The sequence below is a fragment of the Bubalus kerabau genome, chromosome 1 (assembly GCF_029407905.1).
Source record: "Bubalus kerabau isolate K-KA32 ecotype Philippines breed swamp buffalo chromosome 1, PCC_UOA_SB_1v2, whole genome shotgun sequence".
In the NCBI taxonomy this organism is placed as follows: Eukaryota; Metazoa; Chordata; class Mammalia; order Artiodactyla; family Bovidae; genus Bubalus; species Bubalus kerabau.
Window position 1 is genome coordinate 152708185 of NC_073624.1, and position 18205 is coordinate 152726389.

Consider the following 18205-nt stretch of genomic DNA (forward strand, 5'->3'; position numbering starts at 1 on the left):
CATAAAGAAGGCTGAGTGCCAAGGAATTGATACTTTCAAACTGTAGTGTTAGACTCTTGAGAGTCCCTTGGACAGCAAAGAGATCAAACCAGTCAATCCTAAAGGAAATCAGTCCTGAATAATCATTGGAAGGACTGATGCTAAAGTTGAAGCTCCAATATTTTAGCCACCTGATGTGAAGAGCCAACTCATTGGAAAAGACCCTGATGTTGGGAAAGATTGAAGGCAGGAGGAGGACGACAGTGGATGAGATGGCTGGATGGCATCACCTACTCGATGGACATGGGTTTGAGCAAACTCTGAGAGACAGTGAAGGACAGGGAAGCCCGCAGTGCTGCAGTTCATAGAGTCACAGGGGTCATAGAGTTGGACACGACCAAGCAACTGAACAATCACTATCAAGATTTAGCTCAAAGAACTTCAGTGACAAAATACTTATAGTCAAAACTCCTAGGACTTAAATGGTCTTCCACAGTCTTAACCCATGTATTTCCAACCTCAAGTATCACTGCTCCCCTTAAAACAGAATAGAAGATTTGTTCTCCATATATGCCCAGCATTTTACTCAATAAGGAATATGTACATTTATTGAAGAAAGTCTGCATATAAGTGGACCATGAAGTTCCATCCCCTGTTGTCCAAGAGTCATCTGTATTATCCTTGCCCCGGATTCATCTTCCCAGTACTTCCTAATACTAGAAATCCACTCCACTCAACAAACCTGTTTGAAGAAGCCACTCAGCTGGTAAGTTATAGTAATGATGACTAATGACAGTCACACCCTATTAGAAAGGAGTAGTCATTTATAATTAGTTCATTTCCCAAAAGATTTTCTAAATACTGTTCCCCACCAACTGGGACTTACTCTGTCTCAGGAACTTTGTTATTCAGTGCTTACCCAATACATAAGTACTTTATTAGAACACAAAGTAGAATGTTACATTGCCTTACCTTCAACAAATGTTCAACGATTGTTAAATAAATAAATGAAGAAACTAAGTTTTTTTAAACACATTTTTCAATTTAGAGAGAACTCAGTTATAAGCATGATCAGTCACCTCTTTATTTCTTCCCTGAATCTACCTAAATCATATCATACCTAAATCGTACCTTCTGTTTCCCAAAGGTCTATGGAAGAAAGATACTTTACCTAATAGCCAGTAGGAGAAACACAACATTCTACTCATATGCAGCTAATATCCAAACTAGTAAAATGGCAGATAAAGGAAAGAGAATCAACAGCAATTATAGGCACCAAGACAGCAAAATGATAACTACGCATTAAATAAAGTTGCCTTATACTATCCTTTAGCTCAGTATCTTAGAATCAAAGTTTTTTCCTAATTTTTTAAACCACTGAGGTTTTTTCTTTAACTTAAATGCTCAGTTACAACCATTCACTATTTATGAATCATTATAAACTTACCATTACCCGAATTATTTCAGCACAAACAATAATGAAAGCACGATGGCTCTATCAAAAGCCACTGACTGCACTGACTTGACTCACTTCTGCTGGGAGAACACTGGCACTGAATGGCACAGGCAACTCCAGTGTGAGACACTAAGCACATGACTGGGAAGGTGACAGAGGACACCAAGGAAAGAAGGAGTGGAGGGATGGGCAGGAATCCACTCAAGTTCACTCTAGAAGCCTTCACAATACTCAAGCAAAAACATGCTACCAGACTCCCGGTTTTAAGCCAGTTCAGATCTTACTTCTACCACTGACAACTGAGAGACCTTCGGCAACTCCTCCGGCTGTAAGATTATAATAATAGCAGCCACCACTCGTGCCATGTGCCCCGTTCCCCAGTTGTGTCCCACTCTCTGCGACCCCATGAACTGTAGCCTGTCAGGCTCCTCTGACCATGGAATTTTCCAGGCAAGGACACTGGAGTGGGTTGCCATTTCCTCCTCCAGGGGATCTTCCAAGCACAAGGATCAAACCCCCATCTCTTGTGTCCCCTGCATTGACAGATGGTTCTTGACCAAGAGTGCCACTTGGGAAGCCATCACTTAGTGAACACCAACTCTGTGCTAGCCACAAGACAAATGGTACAACCTTTAATTCTCATGATTAATCTACCAAGTAGGCATTATTTCCCTCATTTTCCAGAAAAGTAAAACCCAAGTTCCACTCGTGCACAACTCTTTCCCAGGGGGATAATACTACCTACTTAACAAGGTTGTACTGGAAATTAGAAGTAAATGCAAAGCACTTACCATAGGAACTAGCACTTGTCACACAGTAGGAGCTTAGGAATTCATTATTATACAAGTGCACCTATCACTTGAATAAGTGACTCAATTGAACTTCAATGAAATCCCACAAATAAGTTTTCCTTTATATCGTCTTCCATACAAAAACAATAATTAGCAGTACTTCTGAAGAACCCAAGGTTTACAACTTTATAACTGTTTAAAATACCATAGGATCATCCATTCAGTGCCAATACACACACACACACACACACACACACACACATATAATGTTTTTTAGTTGAGAATCAAAATGTATAACCCAAGGAAATAGAAAGCCCATTATGAAAATGATATTTGCCTTAAGCTGAGTGCCAAAATATTAAATATTTTACTTACAAAAAGATTATAGATCTCACATCTCAAGAGAGAAGGTGCTAATGAACAAATCTAACTTCCCAAAAATAATTCCCAGAAGCATCTGTTATCCTCAAGTACTCAGCAAACCATTTCCCAGAACTGACAATATATTGCCAAAATCTTAGTGAATTTTGCCAACATTCTGCTGAGAGGAAAAAAGAATCATTCCAGTTCTTGAAATAAGTGCTACTTTTCAGTTTAGCCACAAAATACGGTCTTTTCTCTGTTATTACTTTTATCAATATGTTAATACTGAAAATAAATATAAAGAAATCACAAATAATCTTCTGTCTGAAGGAAATTTAAATCCACATCCCTTATCTTTAATTCTATAAGCTCAAGAAAATCTATGAGAGTGGGTTTTTAAACCAATAATAAAAATCAATTTTCTAAAGCCTTAATAATTGAATCAGAGGAGGGAAGAACAGAAACAACAGTCAGCATTAAAGAAGCCTTCTGAAAGTTAAGAGTCCTATAACCTCAATTTCAAAGTTTAAACTTTTGCTGTTAAAAGCAACACTTCACAAAGACTGATCAGTTCCCTACATCCCTCCATCCATCCCATTTTACCACAAACACACACTCACCAGAGAGCAGACTCAACTCCCAGCAAAAGGCCTTCAGCAATCAAGGGCATTTGTGGGACTAGAGATACAGGAATGGGGAGGGGCAAGGGAAGAGCTGGAGTTCTGGGGAGGGAAGGGTACGGAGGGAGGAGACGCAGCTAACAACAATGGAAAACTGTGATTCTAAGCCACAAAGGCTTCCCACAGAACAGGGTAACAGGGGAAGGACACTTCTTTTTACCACCTACCAGGAGCTCAGCACTGATAACTCATAATAAAGCTAAAAAGATGGAGCTTCCAACTAAACACAAAGTAAACTTAAGAAACTAACCAAAAGCAACTTGAAAGGACATATCACAAACTTCATAGAGGCTTAAGAAAAACATTTAGGAGTCGGTTTCCTCCAGGGGCATTCCTGATGACAAAGGTCAGCAGTATAACAATAAGGTCTGCAGAGTGGCAGCTGCTTTCAATGGAGGGCGAGCACAGTCCTTTGCACTAACAGTCAAAAGGAGCACCAGAAGACATGTAACACTGTGATTATTTAAATCCTTAATTCACAATTCTAAGACGATCTAGACTTAAATTGAATTAGATCATTTTAAGAGGCAAAACTATTTCAACTCCCTTAAAAAAAGATATTCTTAAAGAAAATTTTTGCGTGAACCGAGCCGTTAGATTCAAGAATAATTTTTCTAAAGCTTGAAATCTCAAAGGGTCCCAACCTGAAAAGTAAAGACAGTGAAAGATCTTCCCTTCTTCTCTCAGGGAAGAGGCCAAACAAATTATATCATCAAGAACAATCAGCAGGCAGAGTCCTACCCCCAAACATGTGATCAGTCCACCCAGAACTTACATTTGCAGGCAGGGCACAAAGGCCCCGGAGGACCAACACACACCCTTCTATGTACTACTTACTCCCTGTTATAAACCAGTTTTACTGAAAGGAGTTGTTTTATAAGCATACAGATGAAAAAACTCACCAGCAGAACCCTCGTCAAATAGGAAGGAAGGTCTGCTCTATTTCCACAGGTTGAGATAGTATGTATGAGTTGATTTCTTTAAAGATTTAATTAAGATTTATTGGTAAAACTAAACAAATGCAGGCACTGCCCAAAACTAATTAAGCTCTTATATTTTAACAATATACTAAAGTAGTCCTTCTGTAACAAGGAAAGGGCCCAAATTAAAAAAAAAAAAAGATCCTATTGCTTTTCTTTTGCTCATCATTAGCATTCTAATTCAGGTCTCCTCGTGCTTGGTGGAAGATGGGGATGTTAGTGTCATTTCAAAATGTGAGGCACAAAATTTCTACGATCAGTGCTAAATACAAAAAAGAATGTACAAATATTAGGGTCAAACTCTCCAATCAAGTCCTTAAGAGATGGTTATATATTCCAGAAATGGAATATTTCCTGCCATATCAATAAACAAGGATATCATAGTCATCAGCAATCGCAGCCCTCCTGTGTGTGTGTGTGTGTGTGTGTGTATACACACACACACATATATATATGTTTTTCCTCATAGCTCAGACAACCTGGAATCAATCCCTGGTTCAGGAAGATCCCTGGAGAAGGGAATGGCTACCCACTCCAATATTCTTGCCAGGAGAATTCCATCGACAGAGAAGCCTGGCGGACTACAGTCCTTGGGGTTATAAAGAGTCAGACACAACTGAGTGACTAACACTTTCACTTTCATTTATATACGTGTGTGTGTGTGTGTGTGTGTGTGTGTGTGTTGGAGAAGGCAATGGCACCCCACTCCAGTACTCTTGCCTGGAAAATCCCATGGACGGAGGAGCCTGGTGGGCTGCAGTCCATGGGGTCGCGAAGAGTCGGGCATGACTGAGAGACTTCACTTTCACTTTTCACTTTCACTTTTCACTTTCACGCATTGGAGAAGGAAATGGCAACCCACTCCAGTGTTCTTGCCTGGAGAGTCCCAGGGACGGCGAAGCCTGGGGGCCTGCCGTCTATGGGGTCGCAGAGTCGGACACGACTAAAATGACTTAGCAGCAGCAGCAGCAGTATGTATGTGCGTGTACCTGCAGCCATCAGACTACAACTACTTCCTATGATGAGCCCTGAGGAAAAGAAGCTCAGGATAGAAAAACACAGGATACTGGCCTCAGATAAGCATTAGTTGCTAAGTTGTGTCCAGCTCCTTGCAACCCATGGACTGTAGCCCACTGGGTTCCTCTGTCCATGGGATTTCCCAGGCAAGAATACCGGAGTGGTTGCCATTTTTTCAGGGAATCTTCCCAATTCAGGGATTGAACCTGGGGTCTCCTGCATTGCAGGCAGATTCTTTACCACCTGAACAACCAAAGAAGCCCAGCTCCAGATAAGTGAGTTACATAAGCAAGGGATGATTACAGTGAGCCCAGATTCTTCCATCTTCCCATACACAGAAAAGCACTAAATTCCTTAACTTGGGATATCTGGCTTTCTTGAATTAACAACAATTTTTTGATGTTCAGACTACCTGCCCTTTGTTGAAAAACTTCTATATAACCTGGCTCCTTCCCTCATCTCCAAGTGATCTCTCAGAGTTACTTGAGATGCTGCCTCTTGGACTTAGGCCCTAAAAATTTCCACCAAATAAAATATAACTCTCAACCTTTAGGTTGTGAATATTTTTAAGTTGACATATTCATTCCTAATTCATGGAATTAATCAAATAAAACTAGAGTACTGGGGCAGAGTTACAGAGCTTCAACCCTGGTTACAATGTAACTAAATACCATGACTTCTCATCTCAGTCAAGTAAGGGAGGTGATCCACAGGCAAACTCACATTAATGGACTGTAATCTTTTTTGAAGCCCCTCAGAAAATATTCCACGCAAAACTCTCCTGTGTACTCACATTCTACCTTGTAAAAGTTATTTTTGGACTTTTCTTATTTCCTTTTCATAGGAGGAGATTAGACTGCATAGGAGATTCTATCTCATAAAGAGAACCCTGTGTCAACCACTGGCCCTCTCAACTAAAAATAAATTAAGTAACTACAGCTTTGTGCTAGATGAGTGCCAAATTGCTTGTAGGAGTGTTTTTGTGGCATGATTACTAGGTCAAGATGTTGCCGGGAGACCCCTTCCAAAGGCTTGAAAACGAATTGTCCGAGGAGACACATGTACTGACAAAGCAAAAGACTTTATTGGGAAGGGGCGCTGGGGTGGAGAGCAGGAGGGTAGAACTGCTCTACCACATGGCTCACTGTCTTAGGTTTTATGCTAAGAGGGCTATTAGTTTGGGGGTTGTCGCTGGACAATCTTGTTTGGCCCATATTTGGTCTGACTTAAGTTTCTTCCTGGTGGTGAAACAGGAGGGAAGGGGGCAGGGCACAACCTTTAAGAGAATGACATAGCCTGAGGACACAACAAAAACTTATTAGAGCCAAACAGGTCCAAGATGGTGAACCAGTCAACTTCCACTAAAGCTTGAGCCTCAGTATACACTCATTGTACCACAGCAGCGAGCTAAGCGACACACCCACCAGTACCACAACAATGCTGCGGCCAGCCATCAAAGATCAAAAAGTAGGCAATAGCCCAATTCCTGTTAATCTTTGCTCCTTCTCCAAAATAAGTGGAATACTCCTCCCACTCATTGGGCTTCCCTGGTGGCTCAGCTGGTTAAGAACCCACCTGCCAATGCAGGAGACTCAAGAGACATGGGTTTGATCCCTGGGTCAGGAAGATCCCCTGGAGAGGGGAATGGCAACAGTTTCAGAAAAAAACAAAACACACATCAACAGATGAATGGATAAATAAATGTGACATATTCACTGCACAGAATAGTATTCAGTCATTATATGAATGAAGTATTAACACATGCTACCACATGTAAATATTGAAAACAGTAAGTGAAAAGGCCACTAATAAGGATCTCCTGTTGTATGATCCCAATTATATGAAACACCCATAATAGGCAAATTACAGAGATAGAAAGTAGATTAGTGGTTGCCTAGGGCTGAGAGGAGGTGTGAAAGAAATAGAAAGTGACTGCTAAGAGATAAACAATTTCTTTTGGAGGTGACAAAATGTTCTAAAATTGACTGTGGTGATGGTTGTTCAATTCTAAAAATACTAAAAACCACTGAATTATAAAACTTTAAATTGTGTGTTATGTGAATTATATGTCAACAAATTTTTATTGTTTTTTGTTATTTTTTTTAATCACAGTTTTCCTCTTTGCAAAACAAGGGCACTCTTTGTTTCACGTCTGTGGTTTAAATTAGGTTCCCATAAACAACAGCAGCTGTCACCTGGTAAAAGTAAATGGGCTTCAAATGCTTGGCAAACAACTTCTGTGTGTATGACATTTTGAATAGCTGTTTTTAAAGTATACATAAGCACGAAAATCAGGCTATCAAGGCATTCTTAGTCTCTGACACTGTCATTTAATTCAGGACAGGATGCAATAATCATTTCTCTAACCAAGAAGTCAACAGTAATACTACTGATAATAGAAATGTTCAAAGTGAATGGACAAGATAACTCACTTTGACAAAAATAAGGCTGAAAATGCCACTGAAATGGTACATCCACAAAAGTCAGAGTACAAGTTTTATGTTTGGGTAGAAAGACAGAACAGATGAAGAAGCAGCCCGAAATGACACTTGCTGGACATACCCTTTGCTGCTGCCACTGCTGCTGCTGCTGCTGCTAAGTCGCTTCAGTCGTGTCCGACTCTGCGACCCCATGGATGGCAGCCCACCAGGCTCCCGTCCCTGGGATTCTCCAGGCAAGAACACTGGAGTGGGTTGCCATTTCCTTCTCCAATGCATGAAAGTGAAAAGTGAAAGTGAAGTCGCTCAGTTGTGTCCGACTCCTTGCGACCCCATGGACTGCAGCCTACCAGGCTCCTCCGTCCATGGGATTTTCCAGGCAAGAGTACTGGAGTGGGGTGCCATTGCCTTCTCCGACACCCTTTGCTAAACAACTACAAACATTCCCCTACACATCTGTAGAAATCCTTCCTGTTGCTTTTTGGGCAAATCTTCCCAGAATACTCACTCAAAAGCTGACTTAAAATCATCTGTTTGATAAACAATTTTGACTGTGCTCAGGGTGCAAAGAAAGCAAACAATTAATGAACTTTTGGTAAGTGAAAAGGGGGACAGAGGAAAGGGGGAAAATGGGCAAGTATTTACCTTCATTAAAGAGACTTATGCACCACTCCTGAATCAGTGATCTGAACTATGACAGGGAAAGGGGAAACATGACAGCATAGTATTAACGTTTTGAGAAAGGATAAAATCCTTCATACCAATTTATTTTCTTTCCTTAAACAAAGAGTTTAAATGTCCAGTTGACAGGAAAAAAAGTAGATGATCAATAAAGATAGGGAAAATGTCCTATCTCATTCATAATTAGAAAGTGAGGTCACCCAGTCATGTCCGCCTCTTTGCGACCCTGTGGACTGTAGCCTACCAGGCTCCTCCATCCGTGGGATTCTCCAGGCAAGAATACTGGAGTGGGTTGCCATTTCCTTCTCCAGGATTCATAATTAAGGAAATGCAAAATAAAAATACTATCACCTTTCGTATCTCACAATGCCAAACATTTAAATAGAAATGGGTGAATCCAAGTGAGAGTGAGGAGAGGGATAAATTCTCATTCACTCCTGGCAGAAATAAAATTAATTTGGTGGTATTTCTCAATTTAAAATGCTTATACCCTTTGTTTCAGCAATTCAAATTCTAAAAACTTGTCCTATAGTTTGCAAAGATAATATAAAAATATATTATAGTTACACTGTTTGTAATAAATAAAAACTAAAGGTCTGTCATTAGGGGATTGGTTAAATTATAGTAAGTCTCATTTAGAAATATTTACAGATGAAATAATATGTATGGAATTTACTTCAAAATAATTATAGGTTGTCTTGGGAGAAGCAGGGGAAGAATAAACAAAACCACAACTGACCATGTACTTAATAGTCCACAAAGCTGGTGATGGGTACAAGGTAGACTCAACACTCTTCTCCTTACTTCTATATATGTTCAAAATTTTGCATAATAAAATGATACAAACATATTAAACAATCTCACTGAAGGGGGGAGTGGATAAAAGTACTGACTTAACCCTGGAAATGACTAGAGTATGTAAGCCTAGGGTATAAGGAACTGTGTATTAGCACTACATTCCAGCTAGTAGAATACATTCCCACAAACGTACAGGTTAACAATTCCGAAGACACATGTATACTGGAGTTGAATAATTAAGTAAATGAATGGAAGATGGTGGAAGGTTTCCTACTTTTGGAATGGGAAGATACAGATAAGAGGGAAAAAGCTAAAATTATCCATGTGGTAATGGATTAGAGTTGAAGAATGAGCTTGTGATTAGCTTATTAAAGACACAGATGGGGGACTCCCCTGACAATCCAGTGGCTAAGATTCTGTGCTTCCAAAGCACAGAGGATGGGGTTTGATCCCTGGTAGGGGAACTAAGATCCCATGTGCCGAGTGGCATGGCCAAAAAACTTTTTAAATAAAATATAGATGGTTACATCTAGAAATATTTATAGATACGTATATATGTATACACCCATATGGGCTTCCCAGTAAAAGAATCCACCTGCCAATGCAGGAGACACAAGAGACAAGAGTTGAACCCCTAGGCTGGGAACATCCCCTGGAGTAGGAAATGGCAACCCACTCCAGTATTCTTGCCTGGAAAATTCCATGGACAGAGAAGCCTCGTGGGGTATAGTCCAGGAGGTCGCAAAGAATCAAACTCGACTGAGCACAAGCACATATACCCATATATTTATTCGCTCTATCAGCTGAGAATGCCTGGAACCAATGACATCACAGTTGCAACAAGCACATCTACACCTTAGTTGTTGTTTTTTTCTTCTTAACTTTTTGGCCACACCATGGGCAGGATGTGGGATCTTGGTTCCCCAACCAGGAACCAAACCAATGCTCCCTGCAGTGGAAGCTCAGAGCCTTAACCACTGGACCACCAGGGAAGTCCTACAGACTGGATACCTTGGTTTCAAAAACCATTCTCCAATAAAAGAATCCAAGGTTCCTTGGAGAAATGGCTGATTTTAGGCCTGGAAGAGGAAACACATGAGATGTGCCTGGAGCATCCAGTAATGTACAAAAGTAAGGAAATGCTGAAGACAAAAAGAAAACAAAAACCTAAATTGACAGAGGTATGTCAAAGGTACACAGGAGACAAACAAAGGAGTTTCCAATGGCCAAATCTGAAACAATATGAGGGGGAAAAAAATTAGTACTGGAGTAACCCAAAGTATAAAATAAATACCTATGAGTCCACACTGATATAAAGAAAAGTACTCCTGGGGAATTCCTGGTGGTCCAGTGGTTAGAACTCCACGTTTTTACTGTTGAGGGCCTGGGTTCAATCCCTTGTCAGGGAACTAAGACCTCACATACTGAGACTAGGGAAAAAAAAAAGAAAAAAGAAATTTTAAAAAGAAAAAAACTGTACTCCAAAGAGTACAGTATGGAGGTGTGATGCTGAAGCAGGGAGACCCTGAGCTCACGGTCTCCCACCAGAATACTGAAGTGGGTAGCCCTTCCCTCCTCCAGGGGATCTTCCCAACCTAGGGATCAAACCCAGGTCTCCTGCATTGCAGGTGGATTCTTTACCAACTGAGCTATCAGCGAAGCCCCCTTCTCCCACAAGCATATCAAAATTACAACAATTTACAGAGTATCAATGAGAATGACCTGAAATATCTTCCGTAACTAAAAGTATAACTAAGGAACCACAGCAGAAGGGCAGAAGGCACAGAGATGCAGTAAAGACACTCTCTCCGGTGGGCAACACACAAACTGGAGGATATCACAGTTGCAGAGGCTTTCCCTAAGGAATGAGAGTTCTGAGCCCCACATTGGGCTCCTCAGTTGGGGTCCTGCACCAGGAAGATGAGTTCCCAGAACATCTGGCTGTGAGGACTAGAGGAGCTTGCAAAGGAAAGAGCCAGAGGCTGTAGAAACAGAGATTCTACTCTTGACAAGCAAAAAAATCTCACATGCTCTGAATTCCAGTACAGGGGCAGTAATTTGAAACAAGCCTGGGTCAGACAACTTGCTGATCCTGGAGAGCCTTCTGCAGAGGTAGGAAGATAACTGGAGCTCATCCTGGAAACACATACACTGGCAATAGCCATTTTTTTTGGAGTTTGTTCTACCACAAGGATACTAGTGTTAACAATTATCATTTTGGAGTCCTCCCTCTATCCTTGGGCTTCCCTGATAGCTCAATTGGTAAAGAATCCACCTGCAATGCAGGAGACCCCGGTTCAATTTCTGGGTTGAGAAGTCTGCTGGAGAAGGGATAGGCTATCCACTCCAGTATTCTTGAGCTTCCCTTACAACTCAACTGGTAAAGAAGCCTCCTGCAATGCAGAGACCTGGGTTCGATCCCTGGGTTGGGAAGATCCTCTGAAGAAGGGAAAGGATACCCACTCCAGTATTTTGGCCTGGAGAATTCCATGGACTGTATAGTCCGTGGGGTTGCAAAGAGTCGGACACAACTGAGCAACTTTCACTTCACTTCACTATCCTTTAGCATTGGAGGCTTACTTACCCCCCAGCAGACTGACACCAGCCCCAGAACCCAGCCTTGCCCACCAGCGAGCCAAAAGCAGCACTGGGACACCCTGAGCCACACAGCCAGTCATTCCAAGACACAGCCCTGCCCATACCAGCAGGCCAGCACCAAACAAGGGAACCCTGGACCATGCAGCCAGCCATGCCAGGACTCAGTCCTGTCCACCACTGGGCTGGCAGCCAAATGTGCCTGCAGCCAGACCACCTACTGGCTACAGTAATCAGCCAACCACAACTATACAATGGCCCCATGCAGCCCACACAGGGGATACCCCTCGGGCATACAGCCCAGTGACCAGAGAGGAGTTTGCTGCTGGGCCTCATAGGAAGTCTCTATATAAGGTCATTTCTCCAAGGTCAGGAAACTTAAACAACCTACCTAATAACAGAAATAAACAGAGAATTAGGCAAAATAAGAAGACAGAGGAATATGTTCTCAACAAGGAACAAGATAAAACCTCAGAAAAGGAACTAAATGGAGCAGAGATAAACAATACAAACACATACAAACATGTGGAGGCTAAACAATAGACTCCTCTGTCCATGAGAATTCCCAGGCAAGAATACTGGAGTGTGTTGCCATTTCCTTCTCCTGGGTTGGAATTTTCCCAACCCAAGGATCAAACTCAAGTCTCATGTGTTGGAAGGCAGTCTCTTTACCTCTGAGCCACCTATGCTATGCTATGCTAAGTCACTTCAGTCTTGTCCGACTCTGTGCAACCCCATAGACGGCAGCCCACCAGGCTCCCCCGTCCTTGGGATTCTCCAGGCAAGAACACTGGAGTGGGTTGCCATTTCCTTCTCCAATGCATGAAAGTGAAAAGTGAAAGTGAAGTCGCTCAGTCGTGTCCGACTCTTAGCGACCCCATGGATTGCAGCCTAGCAGGCTCCTCCGTCCATGGGATTTTCCAAGCAAGAGTACTGGAGTGGGGTGCCATTGCCTTCTCCGCTGAGCCACCTGGGAAGCCCAAAAAACCCATGAATCACTAAAGAAATCAAGGAAGGGACTTCTCTGGTGGTCCAGTGGTTAAGACACTGTGTTTCCAACCAGGGGGCGAGGGTTAAATCCCTCGTTGGGGAACTAAGAACCCTCACACTGTGGGGCAACTTAGCCTCCATGAGCCCACAATTAGAAAACTGTGAAATGCAACAAAAGATCCTGGGTGCAGCAACAAAGATCCTGCATACTGCAACTAAGACCCAATGCAGCCAGAAATGAAGGAAGGAAGAATTCCAGGAAAGCTCAATTTTTAAAAATATACAAGTAAAATAAAATACGACACAAATGAACCCATCCTATAAAATGGGGCTCACAGACACAGAGAACAGACTGTGGTTGGCAAGGGGGTGGAGGGTGGTAGAAGAATGAACTGGGAGTTTGGGTTAGCAGATGCAAGTTATTACACATAGGACAGATAATAAGGTCCTACTGTATAGCACAGGGAACTATATTCAATATCCTGAGATAAACCATAATGGAAAAGAATTTTTTAAGTATATACATAACTGAATCACTTTGTTGTACAGTAGAAATTAACAACATTGTAAGTCAACTATACTTCAATTAAAGAAAAGAAAAGGTTGCTATCTAAAGAACTGCTGAATTTATTTTTTTTAATTTCATTTTTGTTTCTTTTTAAAAATATTTATTTATTTATTTTTGGCCACATGGCATGTGGGATTTTAATTCCCCAAACAGGGATCAAACCACTGCCCCCTGCATTAGAAGCATGCAGTCTTAACCACTGGACCACCAGAGAAGTCCCTGATGAATTTACTTTAAAAAGAGAAATTTCCTTTTTATTTATCATGTAAATTTGATATCTACATAAAACCATAAAATATTTAAATAACAGCAAATGAAGATGAATGAAGCAAAAAGAAATGAAGACTATTTGATCTCAAAGCAACTCTACAAAGAAATTTTGAACCTCCCATCTACCCATAAGTTATTTCTTAAATATTTTAGTTCATTAAATTACTTACTGAGCATCTATTATAGGCTTCCCTCATAGCTCAGTTGGTAAAGAATCAGCCTGCAATGCAGGAGACCCCGCTTCAATTCCTGGGTCGAGAAGATCCCCTGGAGAAGAGATAGGCTACCAACTCCAATATTCATGGGCTTCACTTGTAGCTCAGCTGGTAAAGAATCCACCTGCAATTCAGGAGACCTAGGTTCAATCCCTGGGTTGGGAAGATCCCCTGGAGAAGGGAAAGGCTACCCACTCCAGTATTCTGGCCTGGAAAATTCCAAGCCAAATATAGTGCTAATGTTAGAAATGCAAATATGACTAAAATCAGAGGACCTTCTAAATGATCACTGTCTAATGAGAGAAAAAAAGAACTATGACCTTGGAAAGTAATATCTGAACTAGGTTTTAATACAGTTGTATAATAAGAATCTAATTTTTGTCTCTGGTTCTTGACAGGGAAGCTTCTAAACCTTCAGAATTTCTCAAATGATACGAGTACCTCTGTTATTCATGTTGGGCCCTTCCAGTCACACTGAATTAATACTAACCAGGTGATTCATAGTGGGCCCCTTGATAGTTTCAGGATAGGGACTGGCAGTACTGGAAAACCCAAGTACTGTGTGGTTAGAAGGTTGGGGCTTTGAGTCACATGATCTCAGACAGACCTCTGGGAAATAGAGGGAGGCTGGAGACTGAGTTCAATCACACAGGCCAATGATTCAATCAATCATGTCTACATAACGGAGTGCCAGTAAAAACTCTGAACACAGAATTGGTGAACTTCCCTGGTTGATAACACTCATCCGTGTGTGAGAAGGGTGAAACATCCTGAAGATAGAGAAGCTTTGCTTTGGGGATCCTCCCAGACTTATCCTATGTATCTCTTCCTTTTGCTGGTTAAAATTTGTAACTTTTCCCTATAATAAAACTGTAATCAGGAACTCCCTGGTGGTCCAGTGGTTAGGACTCAACTCTTTCACTGCCAGAGCCCAGGATCAATCCCTAGTTGGGGAACTAAGATCTTACAAGCTGCATGGCACAGCCAAAAAAAACCCAAACTGTAATCATAAGTATAGCATTTTCATGAGTTCTGTGAGTTGCTCCACTGAATGATCTAACCTGAGAGAATCAGGGGAACTCTTGAATTTATAGCTGATTGATCAGAGATGCAGGTATCCTGGATACACCTGAACTTGCACTTGGAGTCCAAAGTTCAGATAGTCTCATGAGAAACTGTGCCCTTAACATGAGAACCTTAAGCTAACTCTGGTTAGTTCATGTCAGAACTGTATTGCAAATACCCAAGAGGAATTCACTTAAAATAAGAATTTACAAAGTTATTCATCACAAAGGATAGCACACATCAATACAATGGAACATGAATCAGCCATGAAAAAATTATGTTGTAGATAAATTTTTATTGAAATGGAGATATAATCACCTTTCTTTTTATCTCCAGCTCCAATCTCTTCCCCTGAAGTCGAGACTTGTATGTTCAACTTCCTACTGAACATTACCCCCTGGATGTCTACTAGGTATTTCAAACCTAGCACATCCCAAAGAAAAAAATCTTGATTCTTACCATATATACCCCAATTAGCTCCTCCACAGTCTTCCCTATCATAGTAAAAAGCTCTACCATTCACTCACTTCTTTAGGGCAAAACTGGAGTCAGACTTGACTCCTTTCTTCCCTGACACCTCACTAGTCCATCAGCAAATCTTATTGATGTTACTCTCAAAACTTATCCCTTCTTACCACCTATACTGCTACCATCCTAGACAAAGTCACCTATGTTTATTGCATAGAATACTGCAATAGCCAGTATGTGCTGTCCTTGCTTCCATTACAATCACTTCTTCACACAGCAACCAGAATAATCTTTTTTAAAAAATCAATATTATTATTCCACATAAAACACTCCAATAAGTTCCCATTACACTCTGAATGAAATCCAGATTTCTAATCTGATTTATTTATTTACTTATTTATTTGGCTGCTTCCAGTCTTAGTTGCAGCATGGGGGATCTTTTGTTATGGTCTGAGGAAGACTCTGTAGTGGCGGCATGTGGGCTTAGTTGCTCCTCAGCAAGTGGGATCTTAGATCCCCAATTAGAGATCCAGTCAGCATTCCCTGCATTTCAAGGGACTCTTAACCACTGGACCACCAGGGAAGCCCATGGATCCTTAATCTTAAATCCCTCATGATTTAGTCCCTACTTCTCTCAACAATTTCATCTTTACTGCTCTCTGCCCACCCCATCATTTTTCAGAAAATGACAAGCTAGTTCCCATCTCAAGGCTTTTCCACCATGAATCTCTCTCCATTGAATGCCCATTCCCCAGCTCTTTGCATAGGCTACTACTTTACTTCAGTTAGGTCTCTACTTAAATGGTACCCTCCTCGGGCTTCCCTGGTGGTTCAGTGATTATAAGCATTCACCTGCTAATTCAGTGGGTTCGATCCCTGGTCTAGAAAGACCCCCACAGCTAAGCCCGTAGGCCACAACCACTGAGCCCCAACTCTGGAGCCTGTGTGCGGTAACAACTGAAGCCTGCGCGCTGCAGAGTCTGTGTTCTGCAGCAACAGAAGCCAGTGCGCCACAACTAGAGACCAGCCTCCACTCACTGCAACTCGAAAAAAGCCCACATGTGGCAACCAAGACCTAGCACCGACAAAAATAAATAAAAATTTTAAATGTTAATAATTATATATTTTTATATATACCCGTCTATGGGGTAGCACAGAGTCTGACACGACTGAAGTGACTTAGCAGCAGCAGCAGCATATATATTTAAATATAGTTATTACATTTATCATTGTAAATAACTATATACTTCATATGTATAAATGATATATACATAACTGAATTACTTTGCAGTACACCAGAAACACAACATTGTAAATCAGCTTATTTTACTATACTTCAGTAAAATTAATTAAAATTGCCAACTACCAATAAAATCAGTATTTACTTTTAAAACGTGTATTAAATTAAAATAATGAAATAAAATGATCATACACCTATCTCCTTACCCTGCTTTATTTTTTTAAATTGTATTTATCACTACCAGGCATTTCTCATTATCTGCCTTTCCCATTAGAACACAAGCTCCAAAAGGCAGGGACTTTGTTTATCTTACTTGCTACTGTATCTTCAGAGAGTCCCGTGAACAGCAAGGAGATCAAACAAATCAGTCTTAAAAGAAATCAACCCTGAATACTTATTGGAAGGACTGATGCTGAAGCCAAAGCTCCAATACTTTGGCCACCTGTTGTGAACAGCCGATTCACTGGAAAAGACCCTGATGCTGGGAAAGACTGAAGGTAGAAGGAGAAGGGGGCAACAGAGGATGAGATGGTTGGATGGCATCACGAATTCAACAGATATGAACTTGGGCAGACTTCAGGAGACGGTGAGGGACAAGGAAGCCTGTAATGCTGCAGTCCGTGGGGTCACAAAGAGTCGGACACAACTTGGTGACTGAACAAAAACAACAAATCTTCAGAGTCCAATACACTATGTAGACACATAGTGGGCATACATAAATAACTTGCTGAATGAATGAATGGTCAGAATGTTAGGTGAAAAGGGCAGGTTGTAACAGTATTTTCAAAACTGTTCATTTTTATAAAATTAAGCAAAATGGAAAACAAAAGCTACTACACACACACAGAGTCAATCCTTATTACATGGATTCCTCATAGGTAAATTTTCCTACTCACTAAAATTCATGTGTAACCTCAAAATCAAGACCTGCAACATTTTCACGGTCATTCATGGATATGTGAATGCACAGATGGTGAAAAATTTGAGTTGCCTGATGTGTACATTACCAACTGAGGTCCAAGGCTGGGGGGATATGCGGCCTTCTGGCTTCAGATTTCAAACTATAAACTAGTGTCCTTTTAGAGGCTTATTTAGTGCAATATTTTTCACATTTTTGTGCTTTTGGTGGGTGATTTCACTGTTTAAAATGACTCCCAAGTGTAGTGCAGAAGTGCTGTCTAGTGTTTCTAAGTGCAAGAAGGCTGTGATGTGCCTTCTAGAGAATACATGTGTTAGATAAGGTTCATTCAGGCATAAATTACAGTGCTATTCACCATGAGTTCAATGTTAATGGATCAATAATATATATTAAATAATGTGTCTTAACAAAAACACACATAAAACAAGGTTACATGTTGATTAGTTAACAAAAATGCAACCAGCAGCTCAGAGGATTCTAACCCTGTATTTCCCCTAGGAGCAATAATTCAGTATTCATTAATTCAGCATTTGCAGTGATACTATAGAACATAGTACCACAAATAAGGAAACAGGGCAGAGAGATTATATATCATTATGTGTGCGTGCTCAGTCATTTCAGTAACGTCCAACTCTTTTCAACCCCATGGACTGTAACCTGCCAGGCTCCTCTGTTCAGGGGATTCTCCAGGC

General features: G+C 41.0%; 1 protein-coding gene across 16 annotated transcripts in view; it reads right to left on the minus strand.

The window, feature by feature from the left end:
- USP54 (ubiquitin specific peptidase 54) overlaps positions 1-18205 on the minus strand; it is a 133879-nt gene that overhangs the window by 80637 nt on the left and 35037 nt on the right. For 2 of the 16 annotated variants that reach the window (XM_055535853.1, XM_055535981.1), the window contains exon 1: positions 13777-14215. The exons of 7 other annotated variants lie outside the window; for them this stretch is intronic. The gene's annotated coding sequence lies outside the window, so the exon portion shown is untranslated. 7 more of the 16 variants (XM_055535862.1, XM_055535963.1, XM_055535905.1 and 4 more) reach the window with 7 other exon arrangements.